The sequence below is a fragment of the Ambystoma mexicanum genome, chromosome 7p (assembly GCF_040938575.1).
Source record: "Ambystoma mexicanum isolate Mex_15411 chromosome 7p, UKY_AmexF1_1, whole genome shotgun sequence".
NCBI classification, from domain to species: Eukaryota; Metazoa; Chordata; class Amphibia; order Caudata; family Ambystomatidae; genus Ambystoma; species Ambystoma mexicanum.
In genome coordinates this window covers 223,887,547-223,912,669 of record NC_090939.1, presented here as the reverse complement: position 1 = coordinate 223,912,669, position 25,123 = coordinate 223,887,547, and the positions used below count along the sequence as shown (strand labels likewise).

Sequence of the window (25,123 nt, the reverse complement as noted above, 5' to 3'; positions counted from 1 at the left end):
GCAAGCGATGGTGAGGTTGAGGCTGAAGTTGTTGCGTTATTAACAGCTTGGAAGCCGTTTAACAGCCCGGGACCCGCATCGCCCGACAACGAGGGAGCGCGTACAAGATGGCGGGCACCTCTTTCCCGGTACGTGTGATCATCAGCCGCATGGCATTCGGAGCTCTAATCGCCCTACCTGGGGCCAGGAGGAGTACATTGACATCGTCGCCTAAGAGCCACGAACAAAGTGTCGGAAGGTGGGCAGCTCTATCATCAGCTCGGCAAGTGAGCGCCCATATCTCCTCATGAGCGCGGACCGTCTGAAGGGGAACAGCAGTGAGGGAGGACGGGGAAGGTGGAGGGTGCCTCGAATCCGGATCCCGCCCAGAGCTGACGGGGAAGGGTAAGGCAAAAAGACAAACGGAAGGTGCCTACAACTACAAAGCAGGGGCATAACTCAATCCCCCTACACACCTGGAAACAACATAAAGCAGCGGTCAATGCCACACGAAGCCTGGGGAGGAGAGCCAGTGAATAGGGGTATACAGCAGCGGACAGGTAGTTGGGGAACGACCGGAAAGAACTGCACGGCCTCACAGTTCTCCCCTAGGATCCATCTTGCTGGACTGAGCAAGCATTTCTTCATATTTGGGTTCAGAACTGGTCAATATCACTGCACAACAGGAAACCATACCCGAACCCCGGGGCCACAGTTCAGAGCTGTTTAGCACTGCCGGACAACAAGGGAAGCATAACCCGAATTGCAGAGCCACTATCACCATGTCTAGACAGTCAAAGGGCCATAAGACCGCCGATATTGCCACTATGCTGCTGCCATCAGATAAGGGGAAGAAAGGAGGCTTTGAAGTCATTACCCAATCTACAGGCTGCCCCACATGGCAATTAGCCACTAAGGAAGACATTCAGGACTTTATCATGGACATTAAGACTGAATTCCACCACTCTATGTCAGAGATTTCAACCAAACTGGACCGGCTGGACCAAAGGGTTGTGGAAGAGGAACAAAGGCTGGGGGGACAGAAGATCAGGTCCTGGATCATTCTTCTGCTATGGCCGAGCTGCAACGAAGGGTCTTCTCGCTGGACAGAAAAAGTGAGTCGTTGGAGTATAAGCAGGAGGATTTGGAGAACAGAGTATGCAGGAACAATCTACGCATCAGGGGAGTGCCCTCTCAATATCAGATCAGACCCTCACGGAATACATAGGAAGCTTTTTCCAGGCCCTGCTGCCCGATGTGGATAGATCTTTGCTCCTCTTTGACGGAACACACAGATTGCGCTCTCGAAGTGGCCTGTGGCCCAATACTCCACTCGACCTCATCACTTAGGTTCACTTTTTCACCACCAAACAACAGATTATGGCGGCAGGGCACAGACAAGAGGAACTTACTTACCAAGGCAAAGCACTGAAAATCTACCAGGACCTGGCTTCAACCACCATCCAGAAGCGGAAATCTCTCCGTCTCCTGACTCTATTCCTACGCGAGCAAAATGTCAAGTAGCGTTGGGTGTTTCCGGCAACCGTGCAATTCACAATCAAAGGGGCATCCCGTTGAATTGATAAGATGGAGGAAGCAGAGCAGATCATGGGGCTCCCCACCCCATGGAAAATGGCAGCGGAAACGGCCCAAAGACTGTCATGATTCTGGCAACAAGGTGGTATCAAGATCAAACGGGGATACGTGGGCAAAGATCCCTAAAGTTGGCCAGGTGCTTTACAGTTAACTGTTGATTTGTTCCTTTTTGGTTTGTTCGTTGAAAGAAAACATTGGTTGTCACATGGAATGAGGATCTACCAGAAATGTTATGGCAGTGGACCCTCAAGGCGTCCCCCACACCTGGTGTGGAGCAGGCTGGTGCCATCCTCACCCTCCCTCACTCCCGCCCCATCAAATGCTGAAGTTTGTTTCACTGAATGTGAAGGGACTGAATTCTCCTGCTAAGCGGAAGTCAATCCTGCAGCGCCTCAAAGACTTGAATGGGGAGTGGTTTTTCTGCAGGAAACCCATCTTTTCCCCCAAGACTTCATACGGCTTTGGAACAGAGACTTCCCGAGACAATTCCTAGCCTCCAGCGGCTCAAAGACTGGTGGTACAGCTATTCTATTGGCAAGAGGGGTCACATTTAGGGAAGTGGACACTATACAGGATCCCGAGGGGAGGTATGTTGGCACTAAAGGGGTCCTCTTCGGACAATTGTATTCTCTGGTCTCAATCTATGCCCCTAATGAAGGGCAGGACCGATTCTATGAGTGCCTAGAGGCTGTTATTCCCCCCTGTCTGGAAGGTTACTTGTTATTTGGGGGGAATTTTAACGGGGTTCCTGACCCAATGGTGGATAAAATGCATGCCCCTTGAGCAAAGGATTTTAAAATTGCGATGGGAATTCCCCATTTCTTTAAATCATTGGGGGTGGTTGATACCTGGAGAGTATTAATTACAGGGGAACAGGATTTTACTTTATTTTCCCATGTCCACCGTTCTTCCTCTCATATAGATCTAATGCTGGCATCTCCCCCACTTTTGTCATATGTAGATGGGGTGTCCAGTCAAAGTTTCAAATGCATTGGGCCTCATTACGCGGTAGGTGGTAAGGGATTACCGGCACTGGTAAGGGCACCGGTACCAGTAACCCCTTACCACCCTATTCCGAGGTCCTTTAGGACAGGACCCGTTAAGGGACTTCACAGCTAATAACGGTACCGCAAATTGCGGTACCGTTATTAGCTCCATCCCCATTCCCATTGAGCCCTATGGGGGCTCGAATGGGAATGGGGAATGGTTCCCAGAATGGGGACTTACCAGGTCCTCCAAGGTTGGAATGGCCCGGTAAGTCCCTATTTCGGGAACCCAGACCCGGAATGCGGTAACGGGGTAGCCATGGTGCTAGTAGCACCATGGCTACCTCCTACCGCGTAATGAGGCCCATAGTTTCGAAATGCAATACTTTCGAAACAAAAGGATTGAGGAAAAAAAATGTGAATGCTTTTTTTTAATGTATTTTTTTGGGGGGTTTCGTATAGGAAAGATTAGTGGTTTTTCCCCAAAAAACGGTAGTTTGGGGGGGACCCGCCCCCCCCCAAAAAAAAAAAACCTGCATTCTAATTTTTTTTTCTCGATCCTTTTGTTTCGAAAGTATTGCATTTTTAAACTATGTATTCGACGAAACTTTGACTATAAACCGTAGATGGTGTATCTATTGGCGCTAGAGTATTATCAGATCATGCCCCAGTGCAGTTAACCGGCAGAGTTTGCGACCCTTCTTCTGGCTCTAAGCCACCATGGCGGCTCTATGAACCAATTTTAAATGATATGGCCCCGTGGGATTCTATAGCCACAGCCATCCAGAACTATTTTCAGGAAAACCCCACAGAGCTTACATCGACAGCAACCACATGGGACGCTATAAAGGCAGTGATTAGGGGGGAGTTGATAGCCCATTCCGCTGCATTTTATAAACGTATACGGCAGGCCCGAAGTCAGCTGGAACAGGACATTTTAGAGCATGAAGGGAAATATAAGAAAGAGTGGGCCCCAAAATTTCACTGGTCCTTACAAATTGCCAGGAACAAATGGGAAGCTCTCTGTGTGGAAGACACAGCACAGTCTCTCCTGGTGACCAAACAGGGCTACTACGCTAAAGGTAATAAAGCCAATCAGCTCTTGGTAACGAAACTGGTCAAAACCAGAAGGCGCAACATGATTATTGGGCTACGATATCAGCAGGGAACTGTAAAATATGGGTAAAAGGAGAAAATGCGATTAGCAGAAACCCACTTCATTGAAACCATGCAGGCGTCCCCTCGCTCATTGGAGGGACAGAAGCAGTATGTGTGGGGAGCCACCCTTTCTGGTCTGGTCCTTCAGGGGGAGATGACACAGTGTTGGAGTCTCTGATAGTGGTTGAAGAGGTGGACGCAGTTATTAAGGCCCTGAAATCTAGGGCCCCGGGCCCTGACAGGTTTTCGACCAAATTTTATAAAATATTTAGAGCCCAGTTAGTTGTCCCACTAAAGGCACTCTTCAACTCTTTTAGGGAGGTAGGCTCTTCAACCCCTTCTATGCAATCCTCCACCACCATTTTGCTACTGAAACCTAATAAGGACCTCAATGAATGAGCTTCCTATAGGCCAATTTCCCTTTTAAACATTGATGCGAATATTTAGTCTAAGGTCTTGGCTGATCCTCTAGCTCCAATACTACCGGGACTTATCGACTCCGATCAATCAGGATTTGTCATGGGGAAGAAAACAGGAGATAATATCCGGCAGGTTCTAAACTTAGTAGAAACTATAACCACTAATCACGGAAATTAGCTGTTTTGGCATTCGATGGAGTTTATGGAATTGACCTTGGAGACTTTTCACTTTGGCCCTCTCTTCCGAAAAATGATTATGGCCAATTATGTCTCACCCAATACCTTGTTAAGAATAAACCAAGAAATCTCATCTCCTATCCCCCTTACCTGTTGGATCTGGCAGGGATGCCCCCTCTTCCCATTATTGTTTGCCCTGATTATGGAGGCACTGGCTCAGCGTCTCTGATACAACCCCTTCCATCGAAGGGATCAAGATTCAAGACTCTCAGCATAAGGTATCCCTTTATGCTGATGATGTGTTACTCACATTAATCAACATCCAAGTCTCCCTCCGTCAGGCGTTGGAGGAATTAAAATCCTTTGGGCAAGTAGTTGGCTTTGAGATAAACTACAGTAAATCAGTAGCACTAGGGGTGGGTCTGTCCAGAGGGGAAGTGTGTGCTTTGCAGTCCTGTAGTCCTATCAGGTGGGAGACAAAGTCGATAGAGTATTTGGGGGTTCAGATTACCGCCTCTCCACCAGATATGTTTGGCGCTAACTTCCCGTCTCTCTTTAAAAGGTTGGAGGCGGATTTGGAGAGATGGGCAGCACAGGAAATCTCGTTATTGGGACGAATTATAGCGGTCAAGATGAACTTGCTCCCCCGATTCCTGTATATGTGTAAGTCCCTACCAGTGAACGTCCCGCAAAAGTTTCTTGACGTCTCAAACGTAAAGTGCTGTGGTCTGTCCGGCGGGGCAAGAGGGCTAGAATTCCCAGAAGGGTGATGTTGGGTGGTACCGACTGGGCAAGCTGGGGGTTCCGGATCTTTATAAATATTATGTTGGGGCACAGACTTCACACGTCCTGGCTTGGACCTCTCCTGCCCCCCTTCCCAAATGGGCTACGATTAAACAGGCTAGACTCCCACTTCCTCTTCAGTCCCTGCTGTTTATTTCTCACTCGGCGCAGAAACATTGGCATCCGGAGCTCCTCAGCTCTACCAGAGTGAGGCTGAAAGCCTGGGAATGGACACTACGGCGGAAAAAGGTCCCTGGAGGCTTAAGTCCCAATTCCCTGATCTTTTATAACCCTGCATTCTCCTCAGTGATGCAGCCAGGGGATTTTAGGAAGTGGAGGATGGGAGGCTTGCAAATGCTATCCCAACTCTTGGAGGGGGGTCAACCATATACCTTTGACAGGTGCAAAATGGCCTTTCAGCTTTCTGAAGCGGATATATTTTCTTATGGGCAGCTGCGGCACTGGATAACGCAGCCATTGGTGAAACAGGGGGCCACACGCACCCTGCGCGCCATTGAATTGACAGTTCAGCAGGGCATCCAGGGTAAAAGTGTCTCTAGGATATACAAAGTCCTTCAAGGGGACATGCTGGTGAACCAGCCCCGGTATATAGGCCAGTGGGAGGATGACTTAGGGTGATCACTGGAGGACCGGTTTTGTCTACACATTTGGGCTAGGAACTATACGTCCTCTAAATGTGTTACTAATAACAAATGTGCCTTGAAACTCATGTTGCACTGGTACTACTCCCCAGTCCAGTTACACCATTTCCAAGAAACACGTTAGTGCTTATGTTGGAGGAAGTGTGGAGCATAGGGATCTTATCTTCATATGTGGTGGGACTGCCCGCTTATCAACTCTTTCTGGGAAGAGGTAGTTTCCATAATAGAAGCGGTTACCCACACCAAACTCTCAATGAGCCCTAAGGTTCTTCTTTTGGGTGCGCCAGTGGTAGAGGTTTATCAAAAGTCTGGGAGAATTGCTAAACTAATATCTCAGCTTTTGTTGGTGGCCTGGATTACAATCGCTAGATGTTGGAAATCTCCCAAAGGACCGCTATTGCCTCTTTGGTGGGTTAAGTTGTGGGATATTTTGGTGGAGGAGAAAATCACGGCAGCCAAAGAAGTTTGTCTACACCAATTTACGGACATTTGGGCTCCCTTCCTGGACTACGATCGGGAGTTCCCAGCGGTGACATATAAACCTAAACTGGCAAGACTGTTCCTGCAAAACTCTTGAAGCCTCTTGATGGGTGGAGGGGGGGGAAGAGGCCATGGGAAAGAGATGAGGTTTGTGAAATTATGTGACATTGTGTAGTGCCTTAAAACTTGTGTGTAATTATGTCTAAGCTTGTGAAATGTAAGATCTATTTTTGTATTCTGGATTCATGTGTGCAACCAAAATAAAGATATTTGTTAAAAAAAGAAAAATATATGAGGTTCAAACTCTGGATTTGTATACCCTTCTGCGGGCGACAAAGGATAGCACCCATATGGGGGCGGTGAAGAACAAATTCCTACACCTTCCTTCCTCGTCCCTTCTTCCATAGCCGCGACCTTCTGGGCCTTCCCGCCCTTCTCATATAACCTCCATAGCTCCAAGATATTCAGTCTATTGTCCAATTTCGACCCCTTATATTTGGTCCCTAAGAAAGTATGCAGATTTTCCAACATATCCTTATCATAGGACCCCTCACTAGGCGATGGTTTAGACATCTTGCCCTTCGTTTCCCTCAACCATTCCCAATGATATTTTAAAAAATGTTTTTTATGTCCAGGGAGCACTTGACATAAATGATTCAATGGAGTGTCCATGTTTCAACAAAAATCCCAAAGAATCTCGAAAACCCAACCCGTAAACAGAAACATTTCTACCCAACAATTCCTTTTGTGTCCCTTAAAAGATTTTCCCCACACTCACTCTCCACACTCACTGCTTTCTAACCGCCTAAATAACTATGTATTCCTCCACCGCGCACTAAAGACAACATCTTATTAAAACACGCTGGACCAAATCCTTTCCATTTCTTTGAGATTTCACCTTCACTTGAGCATAGAAGGAGCAGCACGTTTTCCACTACAGCACTGCTGTATCTCTTCCTCTTTTCACTAGTATGGCCCTTTCTACTACAGAGCCATCTTCCCCAAAACTACCAGAGGAGACCCACACTACGTTAGACTAACCAAGAAACTCAAGGTGCTGGGTCCGCCCGCGCTATTAGTACAAGTAAGGCCTTACCAAGATATGCCTCAGAAAGCTATCTACGGGTGGTCTTACCATAAAATGCCACCTCACTCTAAAGTGAGGGCTCCAGTCAACCAGACAAGCAACCTGAAGGGTATCGAGACTATCCCCAATAGTAACACACTGCGCTGAAAGACTACACCTCTAAAATAACAAACTAGCTAATAAAAAATGTAACAACATAAACGATTCATACACTTCCTAAACACCTTCACTCTTCAACCTAATTAGTCCCTTCTAATCCCACAAACACATTTCGTACCGTACCTAAAAAAATGTTTCCTTTTTCTCCTACTATACCCCACTTGGTTTACCTAACAAAGATGAAATTGCGTGGACGTTGAAAACTCAAAGCGCTCCGAACTGGTGCTCCCACAATCGGTTCTGCTTCAATGGTGGGCTGCGGTACTTCCGCCTCAGGGACCACAAAGGCCTCTTGGTGCCTGCAAACCAATTCTTTTTCATGCACAAGCTGGTCCCCGCAAAGAAGGACCACACTCGAGCTGGATGAACAGGAGACCCCCAATATTTTCCGAGAGCCTGCTCGCCAAATTGTAGGCGTGGAGCTTTAGCTCCTGCCCTTTGTCCAAATTAAGCCTACCTCTAGAATTAGTAAGTGTGATTTTTGTCCATAAAGCAAGTTTATTGTACAAATGGCTAGGAGGGGGCTTGGATGACACCTAACAGTCACACAAACCCTGGTCTGCCTGAACCACACAAAGAACACATTATATACAGTTTGCAACAGTTAATACACTCCCCCAGATACCGTTACAAAGGCATCCCCCCAAACATGATTGGTTGCCCTGTACAAAGAAATCTAAACCCACACAGTTCATTGGACACAGACATTATAACCCCATTGCCTAGAAACGTATAATTACAAGGTTTGCATTTCCAACACACCCTTTCCCAAAACCTCTCCAGCCTTGCCTCTTAGTTACTCAACAACAGAATTCCTATTAATGATGCACACAAACCTGCCCTAAAAATACCTAAGCGCATGAAGACGAGAGAAAGACATGTAGATTCCCTTTTCACCTATTCGTATTTGCTAACCGCATTGCCCAAACCTGTCCGTTGTCCGATTTTTATGACTACTAACCTTCCCTATTCACATGAGTTCCGCCCACTCTCGGACAACACAATCACTCTCCTGAAATGTATTACTACTGGTCTCTGAAAGTGCCCTGGGAGAACCCACCTGTTCCAAATACCCCTGTGAGTTCACAAGATGCCTTTCCTTTACAACAATGAGCTCTCCTGTTTACCAGAGATCAATAATATATCATATCATATCATATCTTGCCTTCGCCCTCCAGCACTTGAGCCATCTGCAAACTGACTGCAGCCACCTTGTTGACCAACTTACGAAAACCTGTTCCCTGACTGCTGACCGGCCTTTGCAGCCTTTGCCACGACTACGAAAACACCCTTCTAATAAATCCACAATACGAAGACCCATGATACACAGAGCAACCACACCTCATATATTTCATAACTTTTACGAAATTCAAAAAATACTTCCCATGCATGTAAACCATTATGTGTGCATTTATACCTATTATGATTCCTCTCATCACCGCCGTTCATACAATTAATTTCCATGTGCACATATTGCTCGCCTGCTTCACCTGTGTGGGAGGGGACCTCTGTGCGACAATGTTTAATCGTTATGTTTCTGCACGCATGCAGATCTTTAAATGTATCGCCTCCAGACAAAATAATACAAAATAACCAAAATGTAACACTTATCCCATTTACCATAAATATTGTAATATTTGTAGCAATTTGCGAAAGTGACAGAAATGATGATGATGATGTGTCCACCCCCCAGTCAGTGGTATGGTGCGCGAAGTTCGAACCTTTCCAAATTCCCAACATTACCAAGGGGCTACAGCATATGTCGCTCTACCTTCCTGAGCACACATAATTTAGTTATAGAGGTAGAAGGGTCTTGTTTCCTGGAAGGACTCCAGGCAGAATTTTCGAGTGACAGTATTTTACTCCCTATTTTTTGAAGTTGGAAGTAAATGTATGTTTTAGGGAATAAAAACTTTAATCCCATTCGAAATGGGTGCACAGTTAAGTGAATGCAAATATTTGTAACTGCTAAAACAAACATTATTTTGTATTCTTTACTTCTTTGATATTAATAATTAATGCCAGTTAAAAGGTGCATTCATCCAATCCTTTCTTTTATAGCCTTGTGGGTCTTGTAGTTTTGTTTTTCCTATTTTAAATTCGGGGCTACAGGTTCAAGTATGCAAAGAAAAAACAGGACTAGACCGCCTAATTTACACACATCTTGTGGAAGCTTAAGAGAGCTGCAAGTAATTCTGACCAGAAAGTATTTTTTTATGCAAACAAATTCACAAAATCTGCTGCACCGGGGGTTCATACAGCAGTGTACCCGAAAATGAATGTAACCCCCCTTTTAAAATGGGATAATGGGCCTATGTGATTACGGCCATACGCAGACATTCTACGTTGGTTCTCTTCCATCTCCGTGACCGCTCCTTTTCGGTTTGATGGTCTGGTAGCACTTCCTTTTCCTGTCCTCTTTTGCACAAGGATCCCCAATGCTGTGCCCTTGGCACTCCTCTCTTTTCACTTTACACTATCCCCGTTCTTCTCTTATCTCCTACTTTGGGTTACCATGCCACTTCTATGCAGATGATTCTCAGATCTTTTTTTTCTTTTCCTCATTTTCAGACTCCCTTCATTCTAAAATGTTCACCTGCATTCTTGCTGTCAAATCTTGGATGAGTACTCACTTCCTCTCACTAAATGCCTCAAAAACTAAAATTCTCTTCTTCCCATCCTCCACTGTCCCCCTCTGCTCCCTTCCTTTGCTGCTTCTTCTCTCTCGTTCAGCCCTGCAACCACAACCTGGGGGCGATCTTTAACCCTGCTCTTTCTTTCTCATCTCATATCACTACCATTGCTAAATCGTTCAGCTATCAACTCTTTAGGCTAGGCCCTTCCGCTCTTTTAAGGCTACTAAAAGCCGTTTGAAGTCCAAAGCCAAGTGCAATTCCTGGTATGACTCTGACCTAGCTACACTTAAAAGTAAGTGTAGGGCAGCTGAGAGGAAATGGAGGACTTCCTGTTCATCATCTGACAAACTGGCCTGTCGCCTGCTACAAAGGCAATACCGACTCTCTGTCCTCACCAAGAAGAGAGTCCACATTCAAGCTCGTGTCTCTGCGGCATCTAACAACTCGACCGAACTCTTTAAAATCTGCAAGGAGCTGACCAACCCTGCTGCAGTCTCTATCCCTCCTGTTGCCTCCCTGGCTCTTTGTAATGCCCTTGCCTCTCACTTCATCTCAAAAACCCATGACATCCTGTACACCCTCTCCACCCACGCCGCTCCTCTCTCCTCTCCATCTGTGCTTGCTGACCCTCCTTTAGCCACCCTCCCACCATCCTTCTCGTCCTTTCCTCTTTTCTCCCCTGACGAGGTGGCTAGACAAGTCCGATCTATGAAAGCCTCGTCAAAACAGGTTCATCCCTGTTCCTCTAAAACCATCAAGGACCACATTGACACCCTCGCTCCGGCCCTTGCTGATTTTTGCAACCACTCCTCTGCCTCGGGATCCTTCCCCTCCCCTCCGAAGCACTCCTTTGTGCATCCTCTTCTCAAGAAACCCACAGCTGATCCTTCTTGTCCAGCTAACTATCGCCCAATTTCCATTACTCCCTTTCTTGGTAAACTCCTGGAAAAGTTGGCCATCTCTCAGCTTAACCTTAATTCCAATTCTGTTGGCTGTCTCCATGACCACCAGTCTGGCTTCAGAGCTGCCAGAAGCAGGGAAACTGCTCTCCCGAACATCCGTGAAGATCTGCTCTCCAACCTTGATTCTAACATTCCTTCTGTCCTCATCCTCCTCGATCTCTCTTCTGCCTTCGACACGGTCAGCCATACCATCCTGTTCAACCATCTCCGTGAAAACCTGGGTATCACTGATCAGGCTCTGGCCTGGCTGACCTCTTTCCTCTCAGATCGACCCTCCCAGGTACAACTTGGGTCCTTCCTTTCATCTATCTTCCTCTCTACCTGTGGTGTTCCCCAGGAGTCTAACCTCTCGCCCTGGCTTTTCAACCAATACCTGCCAACTCTCACCCACTGCATTGTCACTTTCTGCTCAAATTTTCAGTGCTACGCTGACGACGCTCAACTCATTTTCAGGCTGCCCTCTGCCACCTCCTCTCCCTCTCTCATCTCTGATTGCCTAACTGCCATTCAAGATTGGTGTGCCGCCAATGATCTTTGTCTGAATGCCAGCAAGACAGAGATCCTCCTCATTGGCACACCTTCACCATCCTTTCCCCTCACTCTCTGGCCGGCCTCCCTTGGCCCTCCTCCTACCCCCATCTGCGAGGCTAAGAACCTCAGGGTCATCTTTGACTCCACCCTTTCCTTCTCCGCCCACATCTCTGAGGTCTCTAAAAAGTCAAATTTCTGACTGCTCCTCCTCAGAGGTACTCTGCCTTTCCTCTCCTTCCCCCAGAGGCTCTTGGTATCCCAAGCTCTGGTTCTCTCTAGCTTGGACTGTTGTAACAGCCTCTTTCTAAATCTACCTGCCTCTACTCTCTCCCCTCTGCAACTAATCCAGAACAGGACTGCAAGACCTGTCCTTGACCTCAAGCCCTGGGATCGTATCTCTCCAGCTCTGAAATCTCTCCATTGGCTCCCAATGGATGCAAGGATTCAATTCAAAACCCTCTGCATTGTCCACAAGGCTTTCTGGGGCCTGGGTCCAAAATACCTTCAGCTATCCCTCCGCAAATACCTTCCCTCTCGAGCTCTTCGCTCCTCTACCTCCAACTCCCTCAGGGTCAGTAGTTTTTCAAAGAAACGAGCTGGGGGTAGATATCTGTCTTCGGCTGGGGCCTCCCTCTGGAACAGCCTCCCTGCCAGTCTAGAACTTGAGGAGAACCATCTCTGGTTCCGGAAGCACCTCAAGACCTTCCTCTTTTCTTCTGCCTTCGCTCCCCCTCTCCCCTGCTGATCTGTTCTCTCTTGGCACTGTGCACCTGGCCACCCTCTGTCCTTCGGACCCAGGTACCTGCTCTCCCTGCCACCTTCCCGCACTGCCTCCGGGCCACCCCTTGCACTGGGGTCTGTATCTGTACCCATACAGCCCCCCCTTTTTCTTCCTGCACTTATCAGACCTACCCTGTCTGCTGCCTTAAACCTAGCACTTGCAAATTGCTGGCTGCACTATCACTGTTTGTTGCCTCTATTATTTATTTATGGTTATTTATCTGTTTCTCCTCTGCTTCGCACTTTCCACTCCTCCCCCTTTCCATGCACTTTTCGCCTCCTCCTCTCCCATGCACTTGCGCGTTCTCAATGTCACTGGGCCTAGTAAGATCGCTGTTTTGTTCTCCCGTTTCCCCTCCCTTGCCTTGTCGCGCTCTGAAACACTTGTGTACGAGCGCGATAGAAATAAAATATGATATCATCGCATAAGCTCCTTATCTCGACACTGGTGTTTTCAGGCTTGAATACTGCTCTGCTTTACTTGGTCTCCCATGTTACCGTCCTGCTCCTTCATGCTTAATTTTTAATACTGCTGTTCGCACACTGTCGGATCTCTCTCCGAGCTTCAATCTCTTCATCTCTCCACTCTCTCTCACGGATTAAATTTGACAATCGGGATATTGTTTCCTTTTCTGACCATTGTCTTCAAATCCATCATGGTCTTGCCCCCCTTACCGCTCCTCTCTACTTACTTTCTAGGCTCCTTCCGGGGTTCTCCGCTCTGATAATTAGTTTCTTCTTTCTTCTCCTAAGCCCCCTTGCACACAATCTCGCTTTCGCTCTTTTTCTCTGTTAGCTCCTAAACTTTGGAATTCCCTTCCCCTTGATATTGGGTCCTCCCCCTCGTTACACCTTTTTCGCACCCGACTAAAAATGTTCCTGCTTGGCTCCCATCGTAGCACAGACTCTAGCTGCTTAATTAACTTATTTCCCCCATCAGTTATTGTTTGCTGTTCTACCATAACATTGTATCATCTGTTGCCTCTGTTTGTTTTATGCGCTTTGGCGTAAGCACTCTATAAATCAATAAAAATACAAATACACATACATATGCAAGCTTTAGGTCAATCTGAGGGGTCCCTGTGGCGGGTGGCATGGGGCTGCTATCATGTGCGCAACTAAACCTACATTTCGGGGTGGGGGATAGCTGGTGATGGGAGGGCCACTTTAGAAAATGGGCATGGCAAAGTTGGAGGCTCTGCCGCCTCTGTTCAACTCCAAGGGTTGACTGCCATGGGGCCCAAGTATCAAATGGTAGCAGTCCAGCATTACACATAGGCGCACACACAATTACACATTCACTCACTCATTTAAACATCCCATTTACCATACACTCACTCATTTACATGCACACCAAGCCCCCATACATCATACACTAATTCAAACACATTCATTCACACATGCATTTCATAAACACTCCTTGCATACATATATACACAATGAGCTAATATGAACTGCTAGTTTCAGAAAAGGCTTTCCTCACGTCTCTGCATAACAAAAAGCAAGTGTGCACATCAGCCCTTTCCCCTCAGATGTGAAAGAACATATAATGTTCGCACACATCCGTGGGGAGGGGGGTGATGTGTCCATTTGACTTTTTTTAGGCAGAGAGGTGAGCAGCGCTGGCCAATGGGCCGGCTCTTCCCGGGTCCAAGATCCGGCATCAGATGTCTGGCCGGATCTCTCTGCCCTAACCAGGCTATAACGAGCCCCCAGCTTCGCTGAGGGAAGCTGGGGGCTCAGTGATCTAATCTGCGTTGCGCTCCTTTCACCGGCTGTCATTCGCGTATCTACAGGCTCTATTCGCTTAGCCTGTTTTTTTTCTTCTGGCCTGAAAGGAACACCACAGGAATCAATGTGCCATAAATATAACTGGGAGGGGGGCATCACTGTTGAAAGCAGGCATTCTGCATGCTGGGCACATTATTGTTTTCCAAATGTGCATTTCACAGTTCCATAGAAAAACAAAACTAATTTCCAAACTGAAAAATGCGGCTTGTATTCACTAGTTTTCTTTGTTTTTTGTTTTTTTGTCGGACTACCACACATACTCTGTAATTTGTGTGCCCCTTTGTGTTTTATCAAAGGTTATATTTATAAAGATGTTCTATGCTTGTCAAACTGGTTAATCACAAATAAATGCTTCTGTTGTGCTGACAGCAGTTTTTAGGAAATTAAACTGTGGGTTCATCGGTGCGATTTTCAGTACAAGGGCAGAAATAGCTCTGCCATGAATATAAGCAAGCGACCAGCCCAACCCATCCCCTGGCCCATCCCCTGGCCAAACACATTTTATAGCACTTGATTTTTTATAAGGAATTGCAAAAAGTAATTCGATGAACAACCAGTTTTGAATATACAACATCTCTGCAACTGTCTTTCAACCTGCTGAGCTACCCTGGTAGCCTTCTACTGTAGAGCGTGTCTATGGATCCCCCAATTTACTAAAAAAGCACTGAATTACCAACAGTGTTTTGGGTGCACCACTATATATATAACAACAAGGACCGTTTTGGGATTGCCTACTGTGGGTTGCCCAATTCAATAGTCACACTTAGGAAACACACAGTTTTTTTGTTAATAAAGGATGATTCGAGTGAGCATGTGTCTCTAGCTTGGCTTTCAAGCATATGTGAGTGCATTGTGTCGTGCTAAAAAACACATGTTGGGCCACATAAAGAGTGGGCCATGTGTCTGCTGCTTTCTCTATCAGACAGGTGCAGAAGTGTTAAAAAAGAAGAAAAAGGGATATTCTTCGGTGAATCTTTCTCTCTCGATTCTTTCGTAAAGGTGGGACCCTCGGGGTTAATTGGTTTGGGGATCCATAGCCCAAATGCACTGACTCTGGGTGATCTTATTGTCCTCTAGGTCAGGTCATTTCATAGCCGACCGGTTTCTGTGGTAAGGGGTAGTTAAACCACATTCATCAGGGCTTGAATTGTGGGCATGTGGGTGAGTGCCCTCTTTGTTATTATTGCAGCGTTGTCTGCATTAATACGGTCCCTCTACCCTATCCATGTAGACAGTAGTTTTTGCACGGAGGGGTGAGGCGGCCTGTGACCTGCTGCTCGTGTCTGGTGGGTCTGGCGGGCCGCGCACGAGGAGTACTCCTCGCGCGCGGCCCGCCAGACCCACCAGACACGAGCAGCAGGTCACAGGCGGCCTCACCCCTCCGTGCAAAAACTACTGACCTAGAGGACAATAAGATCACCCAGAGTCGGTGCATTTGGACTATGGATCCCCAAACCAATTAAAGTGGAATTCTATGTCAAGACAGGAGGCTTCATATTATGCATTAATTCTTTACTTCTGCCACCACAGCAACAAAGAAAAAAACGTTAACAAATAAATACGTTTGTTCAACTGAAAACTGAAACAGAACAGTAGTCCAAGGGAATAATCCCAATCCAACATGGAGGCTAGGTCATGCCCTGTGTGTAACCAATAGGCAGAGGCCCACCACATATAAATCCATTCCTCCAATCCCAACTCCTCTTCCTTTGTTGCTGACGCCACAAGCTAAATTACTCCTTCCTAGTTGTGTACTTTGTTGCAGTCAGTACTTTCAGTCATACTTTGAATACTTCTTATCGTGTTTTTTTAGCTTCTAAATGTTTAATTATTCAGAGCGTATGACATGGCCATTCAACTTTATCCTTCAGGTTGAGGTTCCTTGAAATAGTGTTCTATTTTTAAATAACCTTTGCCGTGTGCGACCGCTACATTATTTTTACTTTTGTTAGCCGCGGTCGCCCAGGGTGTGAGCTCCGCCTCCGAGCAGAAAGAATTTTATAATCCGTTCAAGCCCGACGTGCGCGGCACTGTTTGGTGTGCGCGAAGGGGCCGGGCTGTCCCTCGATTCGGGAAGCTTTCCCGAAGTCAGAGGCCCGCCCACACACCACACGTAGAAAACCTGCTCGGCTGCAGGCTTCGCCTGCTCTTTGACTGTGTGAGGAGTTCAGTTTTCAGCATTTCCCACACTCGCTGCTTTTAAGCAGTTACTGTAACTTCGCCTGCTCAGTGTTTTGGTTGCATCATTTCCCTCATTTGCTGTTTTTAAGCAGCTACTGTAATTTCGCCTGCTCAGCGTTTTTTCCCCTCTTTTGTCAGCGAGGGCCGTGCCTGCTAAGTTGGGCTTCCAATTTCTTCTGTCACAAGTATTCTGTTTGTTTTTCCAATTAGATTAATTTATTAATTTCAATACATATTACACTGATTTGATCATGGCTAATAGGGGTCAGAGGGTCCCTCTTCAGCCGATGCCAGCACCCAAGTGAGACCTTCCAAAAAAAGTTAGAGGTTGGGGGATGAAGCTGTTAGCAGGGCTTCAGGGGAGTCGTCCCTTCCTTCCCAGCCTTCTGTGGCACACGTGATTCAAACGTCCCTAGACTCTGCCCTTCAAGACCTAAATTCTTCGTTGGCCTCGGCCTTTCATAGGCTTATTAATAAAATCTCTGATTATCACCCTTCCTCTGAGGAGAGTTCAGAGAGGCCAGTACATGTTCCCCGTAAGTGTGCCAAGAAGTCTATGCATTTACAAGGACAACTCAGTCCGTCTAGAACTCCAGGTCAGGGTCCCCCCCCCCCCGGGGAGGGGTCTAAAGTGTAAATTGGGGGGTTAGCAACAATCCCAGTCAGTTTCTGCCTGGCTAGATAACTCAAAGCTTCCCGACAATGCCCCTTCGGCCACTATATCGTCTGAGGACAGTTCAGAGGATTCAGACTCTCCTCCAAAAAGACGGAAGAAAAAAAGGAGTCCCTGTAGTTCTGTCTCAGGGCCCATTATTGGATTTTGGGGGGGTTCCGTTCTTTGACCTGTCCTTCCTTCAGCATCCAAGGTCAGCAGAGTGGCACCCCCCGATTGCTGTGTCCACATTCTTGCATCATTGGGCTAGGCACCCCTTACCCAAAGAGGACAGGAATAAGTTATGTTCCGAGTGTCCCAGGCCAGTGGTCCCAGACAAACTGGCCCTTACCCTGGAAATTGACCAATCCATGGTCTCCTTTTTGTCCCAGAAGGGGAAAGACCCCAAAAAGGGTTTTGATAAAGCCTGGAGGAGCTGTCAGGGCAAGTTGTTGGGCGTCTTAGGGCCTGTGATACAGATTGATGAAATGGCTGAAGAGGCTACGCTTTCCAATTCCCCTGTTGACATGCAAGCCCTGCGGGGCTGAATTCCGAGGACGGTTTGCCTGCTCGTCAATGCCAACGCCGCCATTTCAAAGGAGCGGCGTAAATCCCTCCTTATGCTTCTTGACTCCAAGCTAGCCGATATGGCATAAGGGGAGGCAGGGCCTAAGGCCCAGGGTAATTTGTTTGGTGATCGATTCATCACGGATTTGTCAGCCTATGTGCACACTTTCACTGCCTTAGATAAGGTTCGGGTCAACATAAAGAAGGTTTTTGCCCCAACATTTTTGATAGGGCCGGAAGAGGTAGATCCCACTCCTCTGGCCGTTTCACCGAGGGCTCTACCCGTCTCCGACAGTATGCGTCTAGAACGGCGCACAATTCCTCCTCTGCTCGGGGAGCCCAGCTGAGTTCTACCCCCCCGTCTCCGACAGTATGCGTCTAGAACGGCAGACAATTCCTCCTCTGCTCGGGGAGCCCAGCTGAGTTCTACCCCCAGAGGGGATTCCACTGGAGAGGATGTGCTGGCAGGGATACTGGTAGAATGAGGACAGCTCCAGGTAATGCCATGTGTTTTAAAGTTTTCTTCCCTCAAAGTTTTAGGGGGCAGTTTGGCCAGGTTTTTCCCCCAGTGGGAGGCACTCACGTCCGATCCTTGGGTGTTGCAGACAGTGAGGGGTTTTCACATAGAGTTTTATTCCCCCCTTGTCAGCTGTCTTTTCCCATTCCCCTGGTATTCGACAAGGACAAGCAGAACCTAATATATGCAGAGGTCCGGGACCTCATTTTCAAGAGGGCATTAGTCCCGGAGTCCTTCAGAGCCTCCCAGTTCCTGAACACAATATTTCTGGTCCCGAAGCCCAAAGAGGGTTTTCGCCCAGTCACAAACATGCAAGCCCTCAACTCATTTGTAGTATATCACCACTTCAAGATGGAGGGAATTCATCTCCTCAGGGACACCCTTCTCCCAGCAGATTGGATGGTCAAGATAGACCTCAAAGATGCGTACTTGGTAGTGCCAGTCTTTCCTCCCCCCCAAGAGTTTCTACAATTCCAATGGGGGTCTCGCACTTGGCAGTTTCCCTCCCTTTCGTTTGGTCTCTCGTCCGCCCCCTGGTGCTTCACCAAACTAATGATGCTGGTGATGGCTCACCTCAGGTCCAAAGGGATCTGCATAATAATTTTCCTGGACGATATGCTTCTCCTGGCCCAGAGTTTTCATATTCTTCATACTCATCTCGCCATGACAGTTTCTCTGTTGCAGACATTAGGCGTTGTTATAAATGCGAAGAAGTCCATATTTCAGCCTACGCAATGCATCCAATTTTTGAGCTTCAATATAGATTCCAGGAAGTGCATCCTCCCCATTCCAGACTGCAGGCTTTCCAAAATACAGAAGGAAATCTGCCTCCTTCTCAAGAAAGGAAAGGTCTCCCTCAGGCAGTTAGCCAGGGTTGTGGGGATGTTGTCAGCCTCCATTCAAGCCATTTTTCTGGCCCCCTTCATTACAGAGCGTTACAACAGCTCAAGGGCAAGCACCTTTGCAGGAGTCTATCTTGCTCTCAGTTAGTGATTCTGTCTCCCGAAGCCAAGTCAGAGCTCCTGTGGTGGCTCCGGCACATGGATGCCTGGAATGGCAGGGCGAATTTTGGGCCACTCCGGATGTCTTTCTGGAGTCTGATGCCAGCAGAGCTGGCTGGGATGCCAGGAAAGAGCAGGTGTCCACGGGCGGAAAGTGGTCGAACTTAGAGAAGAGGTTGCATATCAACTGTCTGGAGTTGTTAGCGTGTTCCTTTACAGTCAAGAATCTTCTCAAGGATCAAGGGAATTGCTGTGTCCTTCTTCGGATGGACAATATTTCAGTGGTTCGATACATAAACCATCTGGGGGGAGCTTGGTCCAAGGCCCTAGCGTATTTGGTGAGGGAATTCTGGCATTTTTGCCTAGACAGGAACATTTTGTTGAAGGCGGAGTATCTGCCAGGGGTCAACAATGCAGTAGCAGACTGGAATTCCAGACATCTCCAAGACAGGAGCGGTTGGATGTTGGACAGAGCTATATTTGCCAAAATCTTGTCTCTCTGGGGTCCAATTCAAGTAGATTCTTTGCCTCCAGTCTCAACAGTCAGGTTCCCCGGTTCTACAGTGGGAGTCCAGATCCCAGTGCGTTAGCAACCAACGCTTTCCTACAAGATTGGTTGGGCCCCCTCTCCTACGCCTTTCCCCCATTTGCCATGATAGCCAGGGTCCTAGTTCAAGTGCACGGACAGGCTGTGACATTGGTGTTGGTGACCCCCTTTTGGCCCTCTCAGGTGTGGTTTCCATCCCTCTTGGAATTAGCGGTGGGTATTCCTTGTCTTCTTCCTCTCCACCCTCAGCTCTTAAAGTACCCCGCGGGTCTCCGTCACAAGCTGATCTTTTGGGGCCATCTCTCCTTTATGGTTTGGAAGATTTCAGCTCTTCCTGGTGCTTCCAGGGACTTTCGCAGGACTCTATCGGAGTCATCAAGGATTCCTGGGCAGCTTCTACCAAATCAGGATACTCTTCAACTTGGAGCTGCGGGGATAGCTGGTGTGTGGCTTGACACCTCAATCCTGTGTCTGCCCCTCCAGTAGATGTGGTTAATTTCCTAGTAGAATTATTTAAGGAAGGAAAGGCATACAAACCTATTAATGGGTTCAGGTCAGCCATTTCAGCTGGGCATGTGTTGGTAAAAGGGGAGCCCATGGGGAGGCACTTCTTAGTGCGCAAGGCCCTCAAGTCTAGTCGCATCAAGGTTCCTCCTAAAGCTAAGTATTCTGTTTTATGGGATGTTAATATGGTGTTGGATTTGTTTCACTCCTGACCTCATAATGATGATTTGAATTTACAGCAACTTTTTTCCAAGTTAGCCATGTTGTTATGCCTTATTTCCATTGAGAGTTTCGGATATCAAGGCATTGGATGTTGATAACAAGGTGTTCGCCCCGCAGGGGGTTACTTTCTTTGTTTCCAGGAGAACTAGTGTGTTTGATTTCCTCCATTTCTTATCCTGCTTTCCCGGAAAATCCAAAGTTGTGTGTAGTTCAATGTTTAAAATGTTTTGAGTTAAAGACAGAGGGGCTTCAGCCTCCTAATACCTCTCAGCTGCTTATTTCCTATAAGAAACCTCACAAACCAGTGTCCCCAGCCACGTTGGCCAGGTGGGTTAGGTGGATTATGAAGGAGGCACGGGTTGACACTTCCTCTTTTGGTCCCCATTCCGTTAGAGGGTCTTCCTGGGGGGTAGTTTAGAGCAGATATTGAAAGCAGCTGATTGGTCCAGAGAGTCCACGTTCAAAACATTTTACCACACACGTATTGGTTATGTTGCAATTAATGTGATGCAAGGCCTTTAAACTTGCATAATACGAAGCCTCCTGTCTTGACATAGAATGGTTAATCCCCCTCACTAACGTGAGAGGGGGTTTAGATTCCATTAAAGACAAGGAGGGGAGCATTATGCCGCCCACCCACCCTTTTAATGTTGTTTTACATACAGCTTCCGAGTGAGGTGGTGAGGTGGTCCAGTCAGGAAGAGGCCTTTATCGTCCCGATGCTCAAATTCCTCTAGGTTGGTGGTGGATCATGTCCACGCGCTACAGTGTTTCATCTTCAGGGGTGTGATGCAGCTGCAGAAGAGGAGTTGGGATTGGAGGAATGGATTTATATGGGGGTAGGCCTCTGCCTATTGGTTACACACAGGGCATGACCTAGCCTCCATGTTGGATTGGGATTATTCACTTGGACTACTGTTCTGTTCAGTTTTCAATTAAACAATTTTTTTTTTATTTGTTAAAGTTTTTTTTTTTGCTGCTGTGGTGTCAGAAGTAAAGAATTAATGCATAATACTTGCCTCCTTGCCTTTAATAGAATATAAACCCCATCTCACGTTAGTGAGGGGGATTAACCATTGATGTGCAGTGTGGAGTTTGGAAAGAAGTAGCCTGAAAGAAATTGCACCATTTAAAAAATATTATTTTGAAAATTTCCTTTCAGTTGAGTCCAACTGCCAGCTCTGCCTCCTCGGAACTCCGCCCCCTTGGCACTCCAGCCCTACCTACAAACTCCACCCGCACCGCGGCCCTTGTGGGATCCCCAGGGCTCTAAGTGGCTCAGCAGGCTCCGAAATCTCGTTTTGAGGCGGGGCCTTGCCAAGGCTCACTAGTCTCCCCTGGCAACCCCGGCCACTACATGACAAGGATTTTTATCTAAAGTCTGAAGCTCTTGCTCGTGTGCGAGAGCCTCAGGCTTCAGAAAAAAATGCCTTTCATCCATAAGGGTGGTGCCACACCTGCGAGGCATCCCTTCAAGCAAGAGATGCCCGTGGCCCAGCACCACCATTATGGAGAGAAACGTGAAGCGGCTGGAAGCAGAGGCCTTGTTTTCTAAATCCTGAAGCTCTTGAGCATTCACTGGAGTTTCAGTCTTTAGGAAAAAGGCCTCTGCTTCCAGTGGCCTCACCCTTTCAGCCTTAATGGTGACGCTGCCCCTCCCCAGCTGGCGAGGGGCAGCGCCACCATTAAGGCTAAATAGGCGAGGCGCTGTCCCCTGCCAGGCAAGCCTATAGAAAATAAATGCAGAGATCAGCACCCTCTCCGGTGCTGATCTCTACAAAAGACTGCCTGGCAGTGGTGCCAGTAGCCCATTGAGCCGGGGCTCATCAAGGGGGCGTGGCCTAACGGGCCAGCAGGGGACCCCCGCCGTTAGGGATCCCCTTTAGAAATCCACCTCTGGAGGAGATTTCTTGAAACTAGCAGCTTTAAAGTTTTGCTGCGTTTGGGCGAATACATTTTTCTGCACAAACACAGTAAAACTTTAAAGTCGCCTGTTTCAGGAAAGGCTTCTTTCCCTCTCTAACAGAAAAGTGGACGCCACTGAGCTACTCGGGCTTCAGTCCCGCCCCTCAGCTCACATTGGGGGGGGGGGGAGGGTGGAGGGGGCTGAAGCTCGATTAGCTCCATGGTGTTGTGTGCCTGGCTGCTGTGGTATCCCTAAAGGCCCATGCATGAAGACATCACAAAAACCCTACACTTCCAAATCATCCAGTAGTGATCCTTTCCCAAATGGTTGCATTCAGTTTCCCGCCAGAAGCACATTTCTCGGTTTAGTCCCGCAGCACGTGGATCTCCTTCGGGACTTTCTTTCATTCATGCACTACACAGGAGATGGCAACTTTTCACAGCTACAACAAGCCTCGGTTTTAATGCCACTGTCCAGTCACGGGACAATCCTAAATTCACACTGGAATTAATTGGGCTACACAAACGAAGGCGAAACCCACTCAGTGAGAGATCACTTCGCCATCCATGCGAACAGCTTTCCCAAAACACGCCGCGCTCCTGCTACCTTACAGCGCATGTCTGGCACACTTTGCCTGCTGAGGTGGTCTTCAAACTGGTGGGCTGGCCGCCCTCCCAAACCCCCCCAGGGAGCCCCAAAGTATGTCAAGGGGGGCACGGTATGAAAAACCGGCATTGTGAGACCAGGACGACTTACCTGCAGTCCAGCGGGCAGCAGCACGAGCCCACGAGGCAGGGGCACCTTCCAGGAGAATGAAAGTGAAAGACACTTGAAATTATTTTTAAATGCGAAAGCATGTGTTTGGGGGAAGGGCCACCACAAAACGAAATGCAAGAACTCAGTTCATTGAAATGCACAGACTCTTTTCAACCAATAGGAAATATAACATTTTGATTGCGTCGAACGGAATTGGTGGCGGGGATGGGGGCTTCAATTGCCCACTGGAAAGCATTTAACGGAGTACATTTTCAAGAAGGAGGAAGTAAAAAGGTAACACCGACATTACTAACTTTGGAGTTATTAATGTGGAACAAGGTGTGAGGAATTCGACCATCCCCACGTTTAGTGTGCGCTCGCCTGGGTTGTTTTTTTTAAAATTTTATATGATATTGAATGATGGTAGATCAGCCTCCGGAAAATGTGTGGGGCTAATCCACACACATTTTCCAATGCTCACTGCACGACATACACATAGATCTGGGTGGACAAAGCCTACAGGCACAGTCCCTCTGTCATATTTACTAAGGATATGACAGTCAGGATTACACCTTGCTTAGAGCGGCGAGGGAGAAGAGGACCCTGAGGGGGGGGGCGTCTGCAAAGATTTGTTTGTTTCCTGACTTCAGTCAGCAGTTTCAGGACCAGAGAAAACAATTTTTAACCGCCAAAACCATCCTGCGGAAAAAAGATATGAAATATGCAATGCTATATCCAGCTAAACTTAGGGTCATCACCTCACCAGAAGCGGCAGAACGTTTCCCTGCGGAAATTCCGAATCCCGACGGCCCCTTGGGGGGGCTCTCCTTGACATGAATGGATCATAATGCGGGCCATCAACTCCTTGTATCAATAGACTTCCCTGGGGCCAGGATCTGCCAAGCCTCTGGTAACGGTTGTGACCACAAGGTTTATTAATGCCAATCAATACATGTGGTAACTGGCCTCTTGATTAAAAGGAGTCTCTGCAGCCGTCGGCTCCCCCCATGCCCAGCGGCAAAGTTGTTATGGTTAAAGTTGGGGTTCATTGTTGGGGGCTGGGGGAGGGTTGGATCAGCCGGTATATTGGGGTTTCTGGCGTGGGTGGGGGGTGGACAGAAAGATTGCAGTTCTTTGTTTGTTCTAACACAGCACTTGGAGGTGGGGAGTGGGGGGGAACAAAGTACCAAGGTCTCATTACTACTGCTACACCCAATACTCTTTGAAAGGCTGGTTCACTCCCAGAATCCTCACCAGGATCAGATCCTAAATTTGGGACTCACTTCACTTCGGCTCTGACTTGACGGACCCACAGGGGTCTGGTCCTCACACCAGTACTGGAATAACATGCCTGACCTGGAATATCCAGGGCTTTACAAATGGTAAAACAACCTGACTGCTTGCAAACCTCGCTAGGAACCACTTTGTAAATGTTTTGAGTCTCCAGGAGACCCACTTGAACAGGGATCAAAATCAAATCCCCCCCCCCTCTGGGGGGCTGGGGTATTCACTGATATGGTTCATCATATACTTCTCACGCCCACGGAGTGGCAATCTAAATTCCCCGCTCTCTGGAGTTCAGATTGCATGCACAGAAGGTGGACACTGAGGGTCGGTTCATCCTGATTGCAGGGGAGATAGCGGGTGGTCCGTTCTCTTTATCAATATATACGGTGCTAATTACAACTGCCCAGAATTTTTCCAAACCTGCTCAGAGCATCTCCGCGCATTTCCGGGTTATGAGGTTGTCTGGGCGGCGGAGGGGACGATAACCTGGCACTCACTCTCACTGCAGTGGGATAGATCCTCCTCGGTACAAACTACCCTTCCAAGGGCAGCTCAGAAGTGGAGGTCCATCGCAGCGGACTATGCTCTCATAGATGTGTGGCGTTATATTCACCCGGATGATCAGGAATATACATACTACTCGGGGGCTCATGGGAGCTCCTCTAGCAGAGATCACTTATATTTGTCCCCAGAGTTGGCCCGGGTGGCCCACAGGGCACAGATTCTTCCCCGAATCCTTTCTGATCATTCACCAGTTCTCATACACTTCACTGGCCCGACACTCCGCTCTGGACTCC

The 25,123-nt window shown here is 47.8% G+C and overlaps 1 protein-coding gene across 6 annotated transcripts in view; it reads right to left on the bottom strand.

The window, feature by feature from the left end:
* HLCS (holocarboxylase synthetase) overlaps positions 1-25,123 on the bottom strand; it is a 1,696,783-nt gene that overhangs the window by 1,640,169 nt on the left and 31,491 nt on the right. For 3 of the 6 annotated variants that reach the window (XM_069636105.1, XM_069636101.1, XM_069636109.1), the window contains exon 1: positions 23,040-23,130. The exons of the other annotated variants lie outside the window; for them this stretch is intronic. The gene's annotated coding sequence lies outside the window, so the exon portion shown is untranslated. Of the gene's footprint in view, positions 1-23,039; positions 23,131-25,123 lie in introns of those variants that run through there. 6 annotated transcript variants of the gene reach the window in all.